This window comes from Sabethes cyaneus, chromosome 2 (assembly GCF_943734655.1).
Source record: "Sabethes cyaneus chromosome 2, idSabCyanKW18_F2, whole genome shotgun sequence".
In the NCBI taxonomy this organism is placed as follows: domain Eukaryota; kingdom Metazoa; phylum Arthropoda; class Insecta; order Diptera; family Culicidae; genus Sabethes; species Sabethes cyaneus.
In genome coordinates this window covers 179,642,927-179,658,525 of record NC_071354.1, presented here as the reverse complement: position 1 = coordinate 179,658,525, position 15,599 = coordinate 179,642,927, and the positions used below count along the sequence as shown (strand labels likewise).

Genomic DNA, 15,599 nt, shown 5'->3' with positions numbered 1-15,599 from the left:
GAGTAGTTGTCTTAGATCAAGAAAATGAATTTAGATAACTAAAATCTGCAGACGGAGATCAGCGAAGGTTGGAGCGCGAGCGAGTATGAGAAGCATAGCATCTAGCGCTTAGCGCCACTGACGCAAGTGTACGACAAACAGCCGCGAACGCACAGTCTCGTTGCGTCGATCTGCAGAGCCCGTTCACGAGGCAAACAACTTGTGAGCAACCAGCTGCCCGTGAGGGCTAGCGGCACAATGGGAAACAAATTTTGCATTACTTTTTCTTTTCTTCTCCATCTTAACCCCTCCCTTACACACGCGGGTTAGAGTGCGAGCCCTTACGAGAGATCGGTATAAGGGATACCTATGCCGGCGTGTTCGTTAGAATGGGTACGCGTTTGTGAGAAAATTAGATCACACAAGTGTAACGACATTTATAAATTTCCGATGGAACCCACTAATATATTAAACCGGCGTGAACTACATTGAAGAGGGCAATAAAAAAGAGCAAAACAACTATTACAAGGAACTGTGCCGTCATGGCAAAAGTTAAAGTGCCAACGATAACCGTGGACCTTGGTCCAGAAAGGTTGAAGGTTGTCGTAGAAGGACTTTTCCCCAGACATGACCCAACGTGGTTGTCACTTACTCCGTACTTAGACGAATGGTACAACACCGAGAGGATACAGGTGTCCAATGAGGAGCTCGTAGCTATTGAAAGAGGGCTTAAAATAAAGAAGATCCAGATGGAATTGTCGTAGCCATAAGAGCCGCAATCCAAGCGTTTCTGGATATGTTCCGGACGGTGCTGCAGAATTGTCTACAGGAAGATCACTTCTTGCGTAAGTGGAAGATAGAGCGGCTGGTATTACTCCCGAAGTCGGGAAAGCCTCCGAGAAATCTAGCATCCTATAGACTAATCTTTCTCCAGTTAAGTTTGGAAAATTGTTGCAAAGAATCATCCTCAAACAGTTGGCGAAGCTTATGGAGAGCACTGGCGGTCTGTCGAGAATGTAATTCGGATTTCGCAAAAAGGAAGCGTTGGGGTCAAATGCAACCTAGCAAAGCAGAACAGCACGTTCCGGCTCATTGCCATCGAGTCGTGAGTGCATATAGAAAAGTTTCATCCGAGGAAGTATGCATCATCGCAGTTCTGTCGAGCGGGATGAACTAAGGATTGTGTTTCTTTGCACTAGGACCGTCAACTAGAACATTAACATAAACGACTGTCTGGAGAAACGCCTGCTGTTTTTCCGAAGCAAGATGAATGTACCGTGCTGTTTTGGCTGGATTTGACATCCTGCCAGGTGGTTCCCAAGACAAGACAAGAATCCTCTTAACGTAATGTTCGTTGCATGATAAAGCTGACCATCTGCAAAATACTATTAAGACCCGCAGAGTTCTACGACCACGAGATAAGGTTTACGGTCGCAAAGATACTCAACATCCCGGTTATTGTCGGTTATTGTTAAAATACTAAACAACCCGTCATCTTTATGATAGAATCTCTCAAAACCATAAATTTGGTGGACTACAATAAGTTTGATGGTTTGGTTATCTTTTCTGACGATAAATTTTATTGTTTTTACTGTATTTTGTCAGCATAGAGCCGGGGTGGCTCGTACTGTTTCAAGCACTCAACTCCATTCAACTCGGTTTTGGGCCACTCGTCGCCAATTTCCTAATCGTCTCAGAAGTCGCAAATCGTTTTCGACCTGGTCGAACCATCGTGCACGTTGGGCCCCCCTGTTTTTGGTGCTGATGGGGTTGTTGAAGAGGACTATTTTCGTTGCACTGTCGTCGGGCATCCTTACGACGTGTCCGGCCCAACGTAGCCTGCTAACTTTCACTAGATGTGCGATGGGAGTCTCCCCAAACAGTGCCTTGTAGCTCGTGATTCATACGCCTCCGCCACTCTCCGCTTTCAATTAGTACTCCGCCAAATATCGTCCGCAGCACTTTCCGCTCGAATACGGCAAGGGCGCGTATGTCCTCCGTGAGCAGCATCACGGCTTCAAGTCCATAATGAACTACCGGTCTAATAATGGTTTTGTACATTGTTAGTTTCGTGCGGCGGCGTACGCTTCCTGATCGTAACGTTTTACGAACGACAAAGTAGGTCCGATTTCCCGCTTGGATGCGCGGCTGGATCTCTTTACTAGTATTGTTGTCCGCGATACCCAGCGATCCCAAATACACGAACTCCTCTAGCACTTCTAGTTCGTTGCCTTCAACGGCTACCGTCCGTGGGAGACGCGCGTTTGTTTCCTTTGAGCCTCATCCTTTCATGTATTTGGTCTTCGTCACATTTATTTTTAGCCCAATTCTCCTAGACTCAGCTTTCAGTCTGGCGTGGATTGCCCCCGCCGTCGCCAAGATCCTGGCTATGATATCTAAGTCATATGAAAAGCCTAGAAGTTGACTGCCCTTGGTAAAAATCGTGCCTCTCGTTTCGATGCCCGCTCGTCGGATCACCCCCTCAAGAGCGATATTGAACAGCATGCAGGATAAACCGTCACCTTGTCTCAACCCTCGCCGCGACTCGAAGGGACTCGAGAGTGTCCCAGAGATGCGTACGAAACACATCACTCGATCTAATGTAGCTCTGATCAGTCGCGTAGACTGTATCGTATGCTGCTTTGAAATCAATAAAGATATGATGCGTGGGCAAGTTGTACTCCCGATATTTCTGTCGGATAGTAAAAATTTGGTCCGTCGTTGAGCCCCCATGAAACCCGCTTGATAATTCCCTACGAAACCTTGTGCTATCGGTGACAACCGACGTAACAGGATCTGGGAGAGTACCTTGTAGGCGGCGTTTACCAGCGTAATACCGCGATAGTTGCAGCAGTCTAGCCGATCACCCTTTTTGTAGATGGGACAAACCACTCCTTCCATCCATTCCTCCGGTAGCTTTTTCTCCTCCTGAATCCTCGAAATAACCCGGTGTAGAGCCTTTGCTAGTGTTTCAGGTGCTAGGACATTACTATCTTACATGGGCGCTCCTAGGTTAATTTCCGTTCCGCCTCCTTCTGCGACTTCGCCATTGAGGTGTTCATCGAAGAACTGCTTCCATCTGTCGACCACCTCGCGCTCGTTTGTGATTAGATTCCCTCCCTCGTCCCTACACATGTCAGGTTTCGGTATATAGCTCTTCCGAGCTCGGAATAGTTGCTCTAATTCTTCACGATCTCTGTCCTCCTTTTGGCGCTTTTTCCTCCTCGGGATCATGGTCAACTGGTTCCTAGCTTAGTCGGTATTTGCCCAGGTTCTCTCTAGTTAGATATTTAGGCAATATTTAGATAATTTTTCCAAGCAGTTTTTTCCCCTCCACCGCTTGATTCACCATCAAACCAATCAGCACTCCTAGTGCCACGGTAGCGGCCTCTCCGATGGCCGAGCGTATTCTGCCGCAACCGTCTTCGAGGTTTGAAGCACCTAACTCCTCGGAAGAAGGCAGTGCCTCATTCAGTATAGGCGCGTAGTTCTCGGCAGCTTGCGGGTTATCTAGCTGCTTGACGCCTGCCGAGGAGGGCGGCTTTGATGTGTCCGGTATACGGTGGACAACTTTGAGCACACAAGTACTGCTACTAGGTAATGGTCAGAATCAATATCCGCAACCCATCGGGAGCGTACGTTCGTGATGTTTGAGAAAAACCGGCCCTCTATGAGAACGTGGTCAATTTGGTTCATTGTACGTTGGTCAGTTGATCTCCAGGTGACTTTGTGGATGTCCTTGCGCGGGAAAAAGATGCTTGTCTGGTAAGTGGCTGGATAATGCGGAATATAGACTCCATAGTGGTCGTTAGCCTCTTATCCAGCAACTCCGATCCCGACCTCCTCGTGGTACCACGCGGGATACGAGCAACCTTAGCGGAGATCGGGTAACCAACCCCGGTGGAGACTAAGGTCGTATACTAACCGAGAAGGAGGTATAGTGAGTCTCGGTACTATGAGATGCCAGCCCCATCGCGAGACTCGGTAGTGTTATCCCAATACGGCAACACACCTAATTTAAATCACACTTACAAAATTCAAGCAAATTCGGAGCGGAATATTCGGCATCGACCTAGGCGACGGAACAAGGATGACGAATGGAGACTCGGGACTTGGAACTGCAGATCGCTAAATTTCGCAGGTTGCGAGCGGGTGCTGATTGAACAGCTTGAATCCCGCAAACTCGGCATCGTGGCTCTGCAGGAAATCTGTCGCGAGGGAGAGAAGGTATGGAAGATCCGTGGCAGAAAGGCCCAGTTTTACCAGAGCGGTTGCACTACCAACGAACTGGGAACGGGCTTTGTAGTGTTGGGCGGAATGCAGGATCGCGTGATAGATTAGAAGGCGACCAACGAGAGAATGTGTGTGAGGATAAAGGGCCGTTTCTTCAATTATAGCAACGCTGAAGGCAACGTACGACAGCTGCTCGTCACGGGACATCAAGATCGTCATCGGGGATATGAACGCCCAGGTCGGTAGGGAAGAAATGTGTAGACCGGTGGTAGGACCCGATAGCCTGCACACCGACACGAACGATAACGGCCAACGATGTATAAACTTCGCAGCTTCCCGAGGCCTGGTGATCCGAAGCACCTTTTTGCCAGCCTGAGAATACCAACATAAATTACACCGTGTGACAGGTCATCGAAAACTGTCGAGAAGCGAACTTGCAGACACACCATCACTTTATAGACTTCAAAGCAGCGTATGATTGGGTAATGCGGAATGGCCGATGGGGGATTATGCCTGAACAACCCCTTCTAGCGAAAGTGATTAGACGTGTCATCCTTAATGATTTTGGTTGACGAATTTGGTTGAGAAGCGAAGCTGCAATTACACCTGTCCATAAAGCAGGTAGTACCCATGACGTTACGAACTACCGCGGTATCTCGATTCTTAGTTGTTTAATATTTTTTGAAACGATGGTTCTACAATTGATGAAGGGACGGTAGGGAAAGAAATGAAAATTTTTGGCGAAGGTGGGGAAGAGCGGAAAGGAAGGGGGGGGGTATTGGTAGCTATGCTTGACAAGTAGTCATTTTGACTTGTCAAGCATAGCTACCAATACCCCCCCCCCCTTCCTTTCCGCTCTTCCCCACCTTCACCAAAAATTTTCATTTCTTTCCCTACCGTCCCTTCATCAATTGTAGAACCATCGTTTCAAAAAATATTAATATATATGTATGACCGCATTTCAAGGTCAAGACTAAAAACTTGAGATTAGTCTATCTTAGTTGTTTACCAAAGGTTTTTGAAAGCCTTATCCACGATTCGCTTTACCCGAAGGTTCATCATATTATCTCGGAATGGCAGCATGGATTCGTGAAAAAACGTTCGACGATCACAAACTTGATGGCGTATGTTTCAACACTGACGAGAGCGCTTGAAAAGCGACAGCAAATCGATGCGATTTATGTTGATTTTGCTAAAGCTTTTGATAGGGTGCCGCACCTGTTAATAGTAACGAAGCTAGACAGAATGGGATTTCCTGTGTGGCTAACACGGTGGATATCGTCATACCTTACCGGTCGGAATGCGTTTGTGCGTGTAAATGGAGCCAGTTCCCCTCCATTTGAAATGCAATCAGGTTTGCCCCAAGGAAGCCATCTGGGCCCATTGCTATTTATCCTTTTTGTGAACGATTTGTGCTCTACAATTGTATCCCCTAAGAGTATGTTTGCCGACGACCTGAAGTTCTTCCGTGTAATATCTTCGTTAAAGTTGATTGGTGTGCCTTACAATCTGACATTGATTCGTTACTAAATTGGTGCATTCTGAACGGAAATGTAATGTCATCTCATTCTGCAGAAATAGACAGATCACTTCGTTCGACTATAAGATGGAAACACCCAGTATCACCCGGGTTGATACCGTGAAAGATTTGGGCATTCTTCTGGATAGCAAACTTTGTTTTGCGCAGCAGGTCGCAGTTGCTACTGCTAAAGCTTATGCTGTACTAGGCTTTATCAAACGGAATACACAGCAGTTCCAGGATGTCTACTGCCTAAAGTCCCTCTACTGTTCGATTGTGCGCAGTATTCTTGAGTACGGGGTGCTTGTATGGGCGCCCTACCATGCAGTTCAAATCAACCGGATCGAACGAATCCAGCGTAATTTCATCCGGTACGCTCTTCGAATGCTGCCTTGGAATGTCTCAATCCGTTTGCCTCCCTACGAGCACCGTTGCGCCCTAATACGTCTGCCCACTTTGGTAAATAGGAGGAGTATGTTGCAACGACTATTTATCTTCGACCTCCTGCAAAACAATGTCGATAGCCCGGAGATGTTAGGACAGCTTCGACTCAACGTCCCGCCAAGGCGTACCCGACGAGCGGACTTCTTTAGACTTTCAATGCACCGTACTTTGTTCGCCAGGAATAATCCTATTGATGTGTGTTGTTGTGAGTTTAATGTTGTATCTGATTGTTTTGACTATAATGTGACAAGAACTGCTTTTAAACTTAGAATTAGTATATATTAGAACTGTCTGTACGATACCTTCGAAGACCAGTATTAATAAATTAAAATTAAATTAAATTCTTGATGGTAAACTAGAGGTAAGAGTGCGGTGCAGGAGTCCTACCACGAGTTGTACCAGTCAGATAAAGATGTGAATGTTGTCAAGTGAGCAAAAACATGGCAGGCTACAGCCGGCCGTTGACCTAGGCGAGAATGCCGGATTATTGAGCAACAAAGATAGTATTCAGTAAAAAAGTCGAAAGAGGCCGCTGGTTTTGAGGCTGACCCCGCATCTGTTAGTTTTGCACTGCCGAGGCTCGGTGGCTCAAACAACAGGTGTTCGGAGTGGTGGAAAAATGTCACCCTGTGAACGCGACTTCTGTATTGGGCATAGAACAGGTTCTTCAGGCTGCGGCATAAATGTGAAGTAAAGTAAGTAAGAAAGCAAGTAACTTTCCCTTGATTAATTGTTGTAACGGTAGTTTTCTACAATCAACGGAGAGAACGGTAGAAGAAAGTAATGAAACAAAGATGTTGATAGGATCCAAACAGAGTGGAACCAGACGTAACGAGAAAATAGTGTAAAAATTAGATAAGGGAGGGTCATTGAAGCAACGCTTAAGAAGTTGTGTACTACTCCCTTTTATTCCCCTTTCCATCCTTTTTATCCAAATTGGAGGATCCGAAGATCGAATCAAGCTATAATCTAAGCAGCGGTTTGTGGTATTGCCATTTTCTCTTTCATTTCAAAACATTTCAAAGCAGTTCTCAACAAAGTCTTCAGGTGGCGCTTGACTTCGAAAAATTTACTTAATTTTTGGACCATACATGCAACCAATTAACATCGCGTAATAAAACCATGTTGGAGCTCTTTTACGGACAAACTTCTGCAGAATATTTGAGTACGTTAAAGTATAAAGTCTTGCCTTCTGAAATGGTTTAAAAATATTTTTAACATATAATTGAATTTAATGTAAAGAATTCGATGCCAATTCATGTCGTTTATATTGCTCCTCAAGGCTCTCATCTAAGACCTCTTCTATTTTCTTTACGTAAACAACATTTTCTTCTTTTCGCTAAATTGTAAAAAATCTCGATTTTTTGTATTTATTTCAAGAGAACACCTGAACGCGCGGTTAGTATGTTGTTCCGTTGGTGCCAAAAGGGCAAGCAAATGGATCTGAGCACATTTTGTACATTCTTCAACGGCGTTTCGAGCCATTAACTATTATACCTTCCAAAAGCAGGTGAGTATTTTTCGTTACGTATGCCATGCAATCGGAACCCTTTCGTCGTCCTTCATCGTTTCAAAACAAAAACTTTTAATGTCACTGCCGTAGCCGTAGGTACATCGAAAGAACATTGCAAAGAGGCATTCTTGATTTGTTTTCCTTTTCCATGCGTTCCAGCAGGTACAGCATTGGGTACCGATTGCATTTCGAGCTTAAATAGTCAACATATTCAAGCTCGAATGGAAGCACAAAACAAGTCCAAATCCTTTTGCTGTTTAGGTTGATTATTGTATAAAATGTTTCATGTAAATTTCTTCGCATACAGAAAGGAATGTTGGTCTTCGGACGGTACTTGTTCCAATGGAATGGCATTCTGTTTAGTTTCGTAGGTACGAAATGAACAAGAACTTGGTATGCTTTGTGCTTTTAGCAGGTTTAGGTTTCAGTTGATTCTAGTTTTAATTTGCGGGTTGTGGTTCTTAAATAGTGCTGAAGTGGAGTTCCTTTAAGGTTGTTTTATGTTCAGATCAATGTCCAATTTTTACTGATTGTTTAAGCATCGTCACAATTCATTCGCAATTATCTTTAACTTAAACAGTTTCGTAAACTGCTTATGGAATGAATATCGAATTTTATTTTCCAGTTACGCTCTTTTATCGACGTTTCAGTTTATCGATTTATCAATTTCAACAGATTTATTTCGATTATTTCTAATGTACATTTTTTGTACGTAGTAACTGCATATTAACTGATTTTGTTAGGCTACACACGAGATTCAGTACACTTAAATTTACCTTTTCGAAAGTCTAAAGAATAAACTTTCATACTAAAAGTAATATCGTTTTTTATATCTTATAATAATATTCGGCAAACCCTCGGCCTCGGTTATTCGTTATACAAACTGATTTATTCCACTCCGTTTAATTGGATGATTGGATTCAAAATGATTGGAAAACTCGACCGCTCACTCACATGCTGTCTGTCCTGGGGGGAAGCGGGACCGACACCGAAGCACGGGCGGGCGGTGCTAAATATTTGAAATGCTATTTCGGACTGTTTGCCCAGCATTGATTGACTTACGATGAATAAATGTAATATCGTGAATAAGTTTTTATTTAGTTACCGAACCGAGAACAGCAATAGCAAATAAATGAAATGGATTTTATTTGCTATTCAATTTGTTAACGATTGCTATAAGGTTGGGCAGTTTATTTCGATTGTTCCACCTGGTGGTCGAGTATTTCTATTTGCTACCATATATTGATTAAAATTTAAACAAATTATCTTCATTGTTTAACAAAATAACCGATCCGAACAGCCAGAAGGCTGAATGGTTTCCAAGAAAATTCCTTCATTCAGCTATTCCTCGCTGATCATCAATGTTTGCACTAAGCATTATCATAATTGGCATGTCGAATTCGATTCGGCCATGAATATTCGCGGAAGTTTGGCTTGTTGGCTTGCAAAATCACGTACGGTGAGTATGAAAATAACGGCTTGATTAGCGAATGTAATTTTAGATCGATGACTAAATTATCTGTTCAATTTTAATTTTAGCTATCTTAATGAATAAATTGATTAGACCGGTAAAAATGCATTGACCTAATACCCTTTGTTCTAGAGAGATGAGATGTAGATTCTGGAAGCATCTGAGTTCAGTTCTCTTTAAATCATGAATCATAATTAACAAACAGCTAATTAATTTCATTCAACTCCGCCCGTAGGGATTTGCATTCTGTTGGTTTTTTCCTCACTCACTGAATTAATTCCATAGCCCAAAGGTTGAATCGAAAATATGTTTTGGCACTGCTCCATTGTTAGTCCCTTGTGTGTTGTAACTTCTGGCTGCCATACATTGCCTATTCTCGCAAATCATGTATCAACGATTTATCCACGCTGATAAACGCACGCACAACAACTGCTAAATTTGCCAACGGTGGCTATCTATCAGTAGATGAGAATGGCCTCTCTCTATCATCCAACATTCCGAACGGGCACAACGTAGGCAAACAGCTTCCGTAAACACGAAACACCGGATAAAGGACTGGAATTATCATTTTAAGGAATAATAAGCACTGTCAACCGCACTAACACTCTTCCTGTGAAATTTCAAAAGTGATGCCCTACAAGTGTACTGAAGTTGTTGTCGCCTGGCACAGGATATCTTCGTATTTTCAAGCATAAGATTCGTTTGTGACAGATAACAGAGACTTATCTCTTCCTTTAGATGTAATCCGTTACTAGCAGGAGCAGTAATTCCCCTACTAGGCAAGTAGCACAAGTATAACCACTCATCTTCGCATTATTTTGCCATTGTTTCTGTTGTTGTTGCTGCTGCTGCTGCTGTTGCTGCTGCTGTAACTGTTGTCACCACCGAACTAGAATAGCATTAGGTGATAACTTTCACTTTCATTCACAATCCTCGCGCCACCGAGTAGAAAGCCTGGGGTGGTGAATCCCATAAACCCACGGCGCTTCCTGTTACACGGAAACTTACTTCACTGGGCGGTTCGAATTCCTTACCGGCTTCCGACGTAAACGAAGCTCACGGAGCGCCTGATCCAAAAGATAAAGTAATCCGACAGGCAGACGAACAACGAACAGCGGCTCGATGCGACCGTACCGAAAGCACACTGTAGACTGACTGCCGCGCTGTATCACTTTCAATGCGATGCTACCCCAGTGGGCTGCCCGCCCATCCCCAGCGTCATCCATCCACCCACTTGGAGGAGATCCTCTATAAGCGATCACGGTCTGACCGTGAGAGAGAATATGCTGCGCAACATGTTTCGGGAAGCATCACGATGGGCGGCTACAAGTAGGTGAGAGTGAGTACCAGCAATGTTGACAAAATCTCCGCGACACGCGCCCGGCAGTCCGGAGAGGCAAGGACCGACCGCGTGGTCTTTGTTTTGGCGCGATCCGTCCTTCTATGCGAAGGAATGTTTATGTGTACACAACAGAAAATGCCGGCTAGAATCCGACGCGGACGGACGCCGGTCGCGTGCTTCGTCTGGTGCCGTTTGCTCTCGCAGAGCTCACTGCTCTTTCTCTGGTTCTCATTCTCAGTCAGCTTGAGAGTTGTGATAGTCAATAAACTTGTTTGTTGCACTTTTGCGATGTGACAATGCACTGCTCTTGATATTGTTGTGTCGTATAGTATTGACGAGGTTTTGATGAAAAATTATTTTTACTTGAGCTATTGTCCTGGTACTGTATTCCGTGCTTTTACAATAAGAGTAATTCATATTAGACTAGAATTTCACGAAATTACATCGATTGTATTGCGGTTTCGCTGTCAATGACAGTTTCATTTCGATTTCATGCAATTTTCAATCCATTTACACAACACAGTTAGATTTCGTTGATTCACTAAGATTATCGCCGATTTTGACAGAGACTTTCATTAATTGTGCTGAACTGTTAAAGCTAAAGGTCAAGTGCTGTTCATGTAGCAATGTCGTTGAAATAAGAGACGAATAGCATAGGCCCCAGATTACTGCCTTGTGGAACACCAAAAATATTACTGAAAGCACGTGAATATGAGGAATCGTCAGCGTCAATTTGAATTTGGCCTTCCATCTATGAGATGCTGGTACTCATCCACATCAATCCCGTCCAATAACGTAGCCCAATCCAGACACGAAAGGTACTCCACAGGTGCATCAAAATTAATACGACGACAGTTCAGAGGCACAACCCTGAAACTGACAGCTGGAACTTCAACGGAACGTGCCAGTATAGGCAAAAATAAATCCAGTGAAGGATGGGGAAAATCAACAGGAAGTTGCGCAGTAATGGCCCGATACACTGAGATCTCTTGTTCAGAAAGGCAGTAAACGAGGTTCAGTGTTCGTCCGAGTTAATTACGCAGTGGTTGAACTTGTTTCAAGTTCAGGAATACCAAAACCACCAATCACAGCAGCACTAGCAGCAGGAAGCGTGGAGAACTGACGTTACTGTTCTCTATCCTCCTCACTAAACCAAAAGATTTGTGCTTGGTTATAATTACCGCAAATGAGAATTCTTTCGACTGAATACCCTTTGTTGTTAATTTACGGATTGAGAGGATACCCAAGAAACCAATAAGCATTATCTATGCTATTCAAATGCAAGCCTTAAACGCTACTTAAAAACTGTTTTGGCAAAATGTACGGCTACTTTACTGCTAACCTAGTGCTGATATTTGTTATTTTCAGCTGATTACAGTCAAGTAGAATTTGCATAGAATATTGGATGACAATTTAGAACAGTTATGTAGTCTAAAAGCTGATATACAGCAACGTGCACTAGAAACCAGTTGATTTACTGCATACGTGAACAAATTTATATCAAAATTATAACAGACCTTGTTATTTTGTTATCAAATTTTCTAACAACAGTTGTTATTAATTTGATATATTTGATCATATTATAACAACCGTTGGTATAAATTAGCCTCCGTAAGTGGTTACCCTAGTAGCACAGTTGTTACAAATTAATTGTGGCAACCGATATGTGACTAACTTTAGTCACAAATGGGTTACTGCAACTAAAAGTGCCATATGTGTGCTGCTTGGGTAAAATATCAAAAATTATAACTAAACTGCCTCTAATTAATACCTGATTCATAACAAACCATGTATCACAATCACTTAACCATACATTTGATTCACACAAACACAATTTATTGGGTTTCCGACAAGAAATATGAGGAATTAAAAATTGTTGTACAAAAACGTACATTTTTCAGCTGCTGAAGGGAATCGCCACCTCGCTACTAATGAATCCATTACATTTTTCAGCACTGATTACAACCACTCTAAAAGTCAAGCACTCAATTGTCACATACCATATTATTCACTCTCTTTTTTTCTATTATCTAAGGCTTTGTCACTAGCCGAAAGTTTTATTATTTTCTAACAAAACTGAAAACAAATTCTGAATTGACGGAACCTGTTCACCACTAGCAGCAGCTGCAGCACAACTGATGAACTATCGTGTTGCCAAGACACTGTTTCGGTTCTGGAAATAAGAATTAAGTTTGAAATTAACTGAAACCTCCTATGGAGAAAACGTGGTTCAATACTTTCAAGAGAAATATATGTTCATAATTAATTTTTCTTTATTAAAAACAACACAAAAGACAGCTTTTTCAATAATTTTCGAAGATTTTCTCAGTGATTTAATAAAGCAACGATGTGTTTCAACGTTATTTGCTTTGACAACACTGTTCTGAGTCGGATCGTTTGTACTGCTATATGTTTACCTCTTTTGTTCTCCCACCATCCTTATGAACAGCGAGTGAGACGTCAAACTCGCAGTTTCCCATAAGAACACCAGAGAATAAAAGAGACGACGAATACCGTTTGCCGAACGGTGCGGTGAGTGTATGCCCCGATAAACAATTTAGACAGATGGCATTTTACGCATCTATGCCGATTACGCATCAGATGCCGATTAGTAGGTCGCGGATAGGAACGCGAACTTACTGAATAGGGGGAAAAGTTCGAGGGATTTTTTAACGGGACGTAAAAAAATTCAGATTTCAGGATTGCTTAAAAAAGCACCTTGCGGGTGAAAATGGGTTCGGTGTGTTCAAAATTAGTTCCGCCGCTCCAACTTTTAAAGCGAAAAATCAAAAGTTTAGCTCAACAATAGTGTCTTCCAATGGTAACAGCTTGAAGAACTAAAGATAGCAAGAAGATTGGTATGCTGATATCCCCCACTTAGTCAACCCATCGCTTGTAATAAGGTAAAACAATCAGTGAGCCGCTTAGACTGCTTAAAACTAATTCTTTACCCTACTTGTATCTGAAACTGTTACAAACTTGAATTTGCTTCCTAATTAGTTTATTTTCGATTTGTAACATAATATGTTAAAAATATCAAAATGTGTTATAAAATATAATGTGTTATAAAGATATAATCTTGTTATGGCCTCCTGATCGTGTATTGGTTACCTGGGTAAGCTCGTCAATAAACTTGACAACCTTAATATTTAGTGAACGGGACATAACACTAATAGTTCTTACAAACGTTTGTAACTAAATATTTAGTTATCGGTTCTTACGTTGGCATGAAAATAGTTTTTTGTAGTTGACAACCTTACTTCTGGAAATTGAATAAAAAGAAAACTTATTCAATTTGAAACAGACACTGAGGAAGCCTGCAAGTCGTAGGCAAAACATCTGTCAAGAATAAAATATACATTGTAGAATTAAATTATATAAATTTTCCTTTTTTTTAATTTCCAGGTTTCGTATTCTACTAAGACGGTCCAAAAACTTCAGTCAACCTTACTTCTATCAGGTGGGATGAAAACTGCAGCAAGCAACAACTGTATTCCTTTAATGAGAGCAGACTCTCATTAAAGGAATGTAGTTGTAACACAGACTTGTTCGAGACAATTTCCTTGTTTTAAGGTGAAATTAGTGATCATTAAGATATCATCATTTTATATTTGTATTGTTTTGCGAATAGAATATAAACTGTAAGCGACAAAAAACCAAACGCATTGTGTGTGTACATGTAGCTTGACGAGCAATGTTATTAAAACACAGGAGTATTCTATAACATATGATAAACATTTCATCTTAACTCACGCGAGAGCTAAACGCAAAATTCGCTGGTATGTTTTACTCAGTGTAATGTTGCCATATCATCTGTTAGATCTCTGTATTACATGACGAAAAAGTAACAATTTTAGTATCTTGTATGGCTTCACTGGCTTATTACGAGCAAGAGGTAAAAGAAAGAATACGAAAATCCCCCTGTCACATGAAATAGAATTTTGGAAACATCTGATTTGCCGACGGCATGCATTTCGTCTTAAACATAAGAATAAAGTAAATAAAATGTACTAGAAAACTTAGATTTTCAGACCAAACAGCTTATATGAGTAAAAGCCGCTGAAACGCAAATTTTAAGTGAAAATTTCGGTGGATGAAAACTGCGTAAGTTTTTACGCCAATTGTACATACAGATTTTTTATAGTGCATGCAAAGTGTCTTTTGCATGCGTAAATGTAGATTAGATGCTCGTGTGCTTTCATATTTTGTGAATTTCTGCCAACTGCGGAAATATATTGACGGAAGGTGAGCCAGATATTGATGTGTCACAATTAAATGTTTTGCCTTTCTACTATATAAATATATAAAGGTATAGAAATCACTTGGAAAACCGGAAATGGAAAGAAGGTCCTGCGGTCCGAATGTCATATACCATTCGACTCAGCTTCGAAAACTGAGCATTTTCTGTGTGTGTGTGTGTATGTGTGTGTGTGTGTGTGTGTGTGTGTGTGTGTGTGTGTGTGTGTGTGTGTGTGTGTGTGTGTGTGTGTGTGTGTGTGTGTGTGTGTGTGTGTGTGTGTGTGTGTGTGTGTGTGTGTGTGTGTGTGTGTGTGTGTGTGTGTGTGTGTGTGTATGTGTGTGTGTGTGTATGTGACGCTTTTAATCTCACTCACTTTTCTCGGAGATGGCTAGACCGATTTTAATGTTCTTAGTGTCAAATGAAAGGTCTAGGTGTCCCATTGGTCGCTATTGAATTTCATACTGATCGGACTTTTAGTTGTATAAAAATATGAAAAATATGGGACTTCATTATCTCATAGGTCCCTTAACCGATTTGAACAAAATTGATTGCATATGAAAGAGGAGCCTTGCAAACCCTTAACTTCCAAATTTCATGACGATTGGGCTTGTAGTTTGAAAGTTACATAAAGAAATGTGAAAAACAGTATTAAAAACATATTTTTGTAACATATAAGCATTAATTCAATGAAAAACATCACACATTTTATTATTATTTGAAAATTACTGCTGAGATCTATCAAACAAAACCGAGTTATTGAAAATCGGACGGTTCATTCAAAAGTTATTTAAACTTTAACACTTAAGCACCGTGTATTAAACCGTTAAAACGTGTGAATTCAACACAAATGTTGATTGT

At 41.8% G+C, this 15,599-nt stretch overlaps 1 protein-coding gene across 6 annotated transcripts in view; it reads right to left on the bottom strand.

Moving 5' to 3' along the window:
* Positions 1 to 10,289, bottom strand: part of LOC128738885 (collagen alpha-1(XVIII) chain) — a 591,219-nt gene extending 580,930 nt beyond the window's left edge. For 4 of the 6 annotated variants that reach the window (XM_053834344.1, XM_053834348.1, XM_053834349.1 and 1 more), the window contains exon 1: positions 10,168 to 10,289. The gene's annotated coding sequence lies outside the window, so the exon portion shown is untranslated. The remainder of the gene's footprint in view (positions 1 to 10,167) is intronic. The other 2 variants (XM_053834345.1, XM_053834346.1) reach the window with 2 other exon arrangements.
* Positions 10,290 to 15,599: the final 5,310 nt, after the last annotated feature.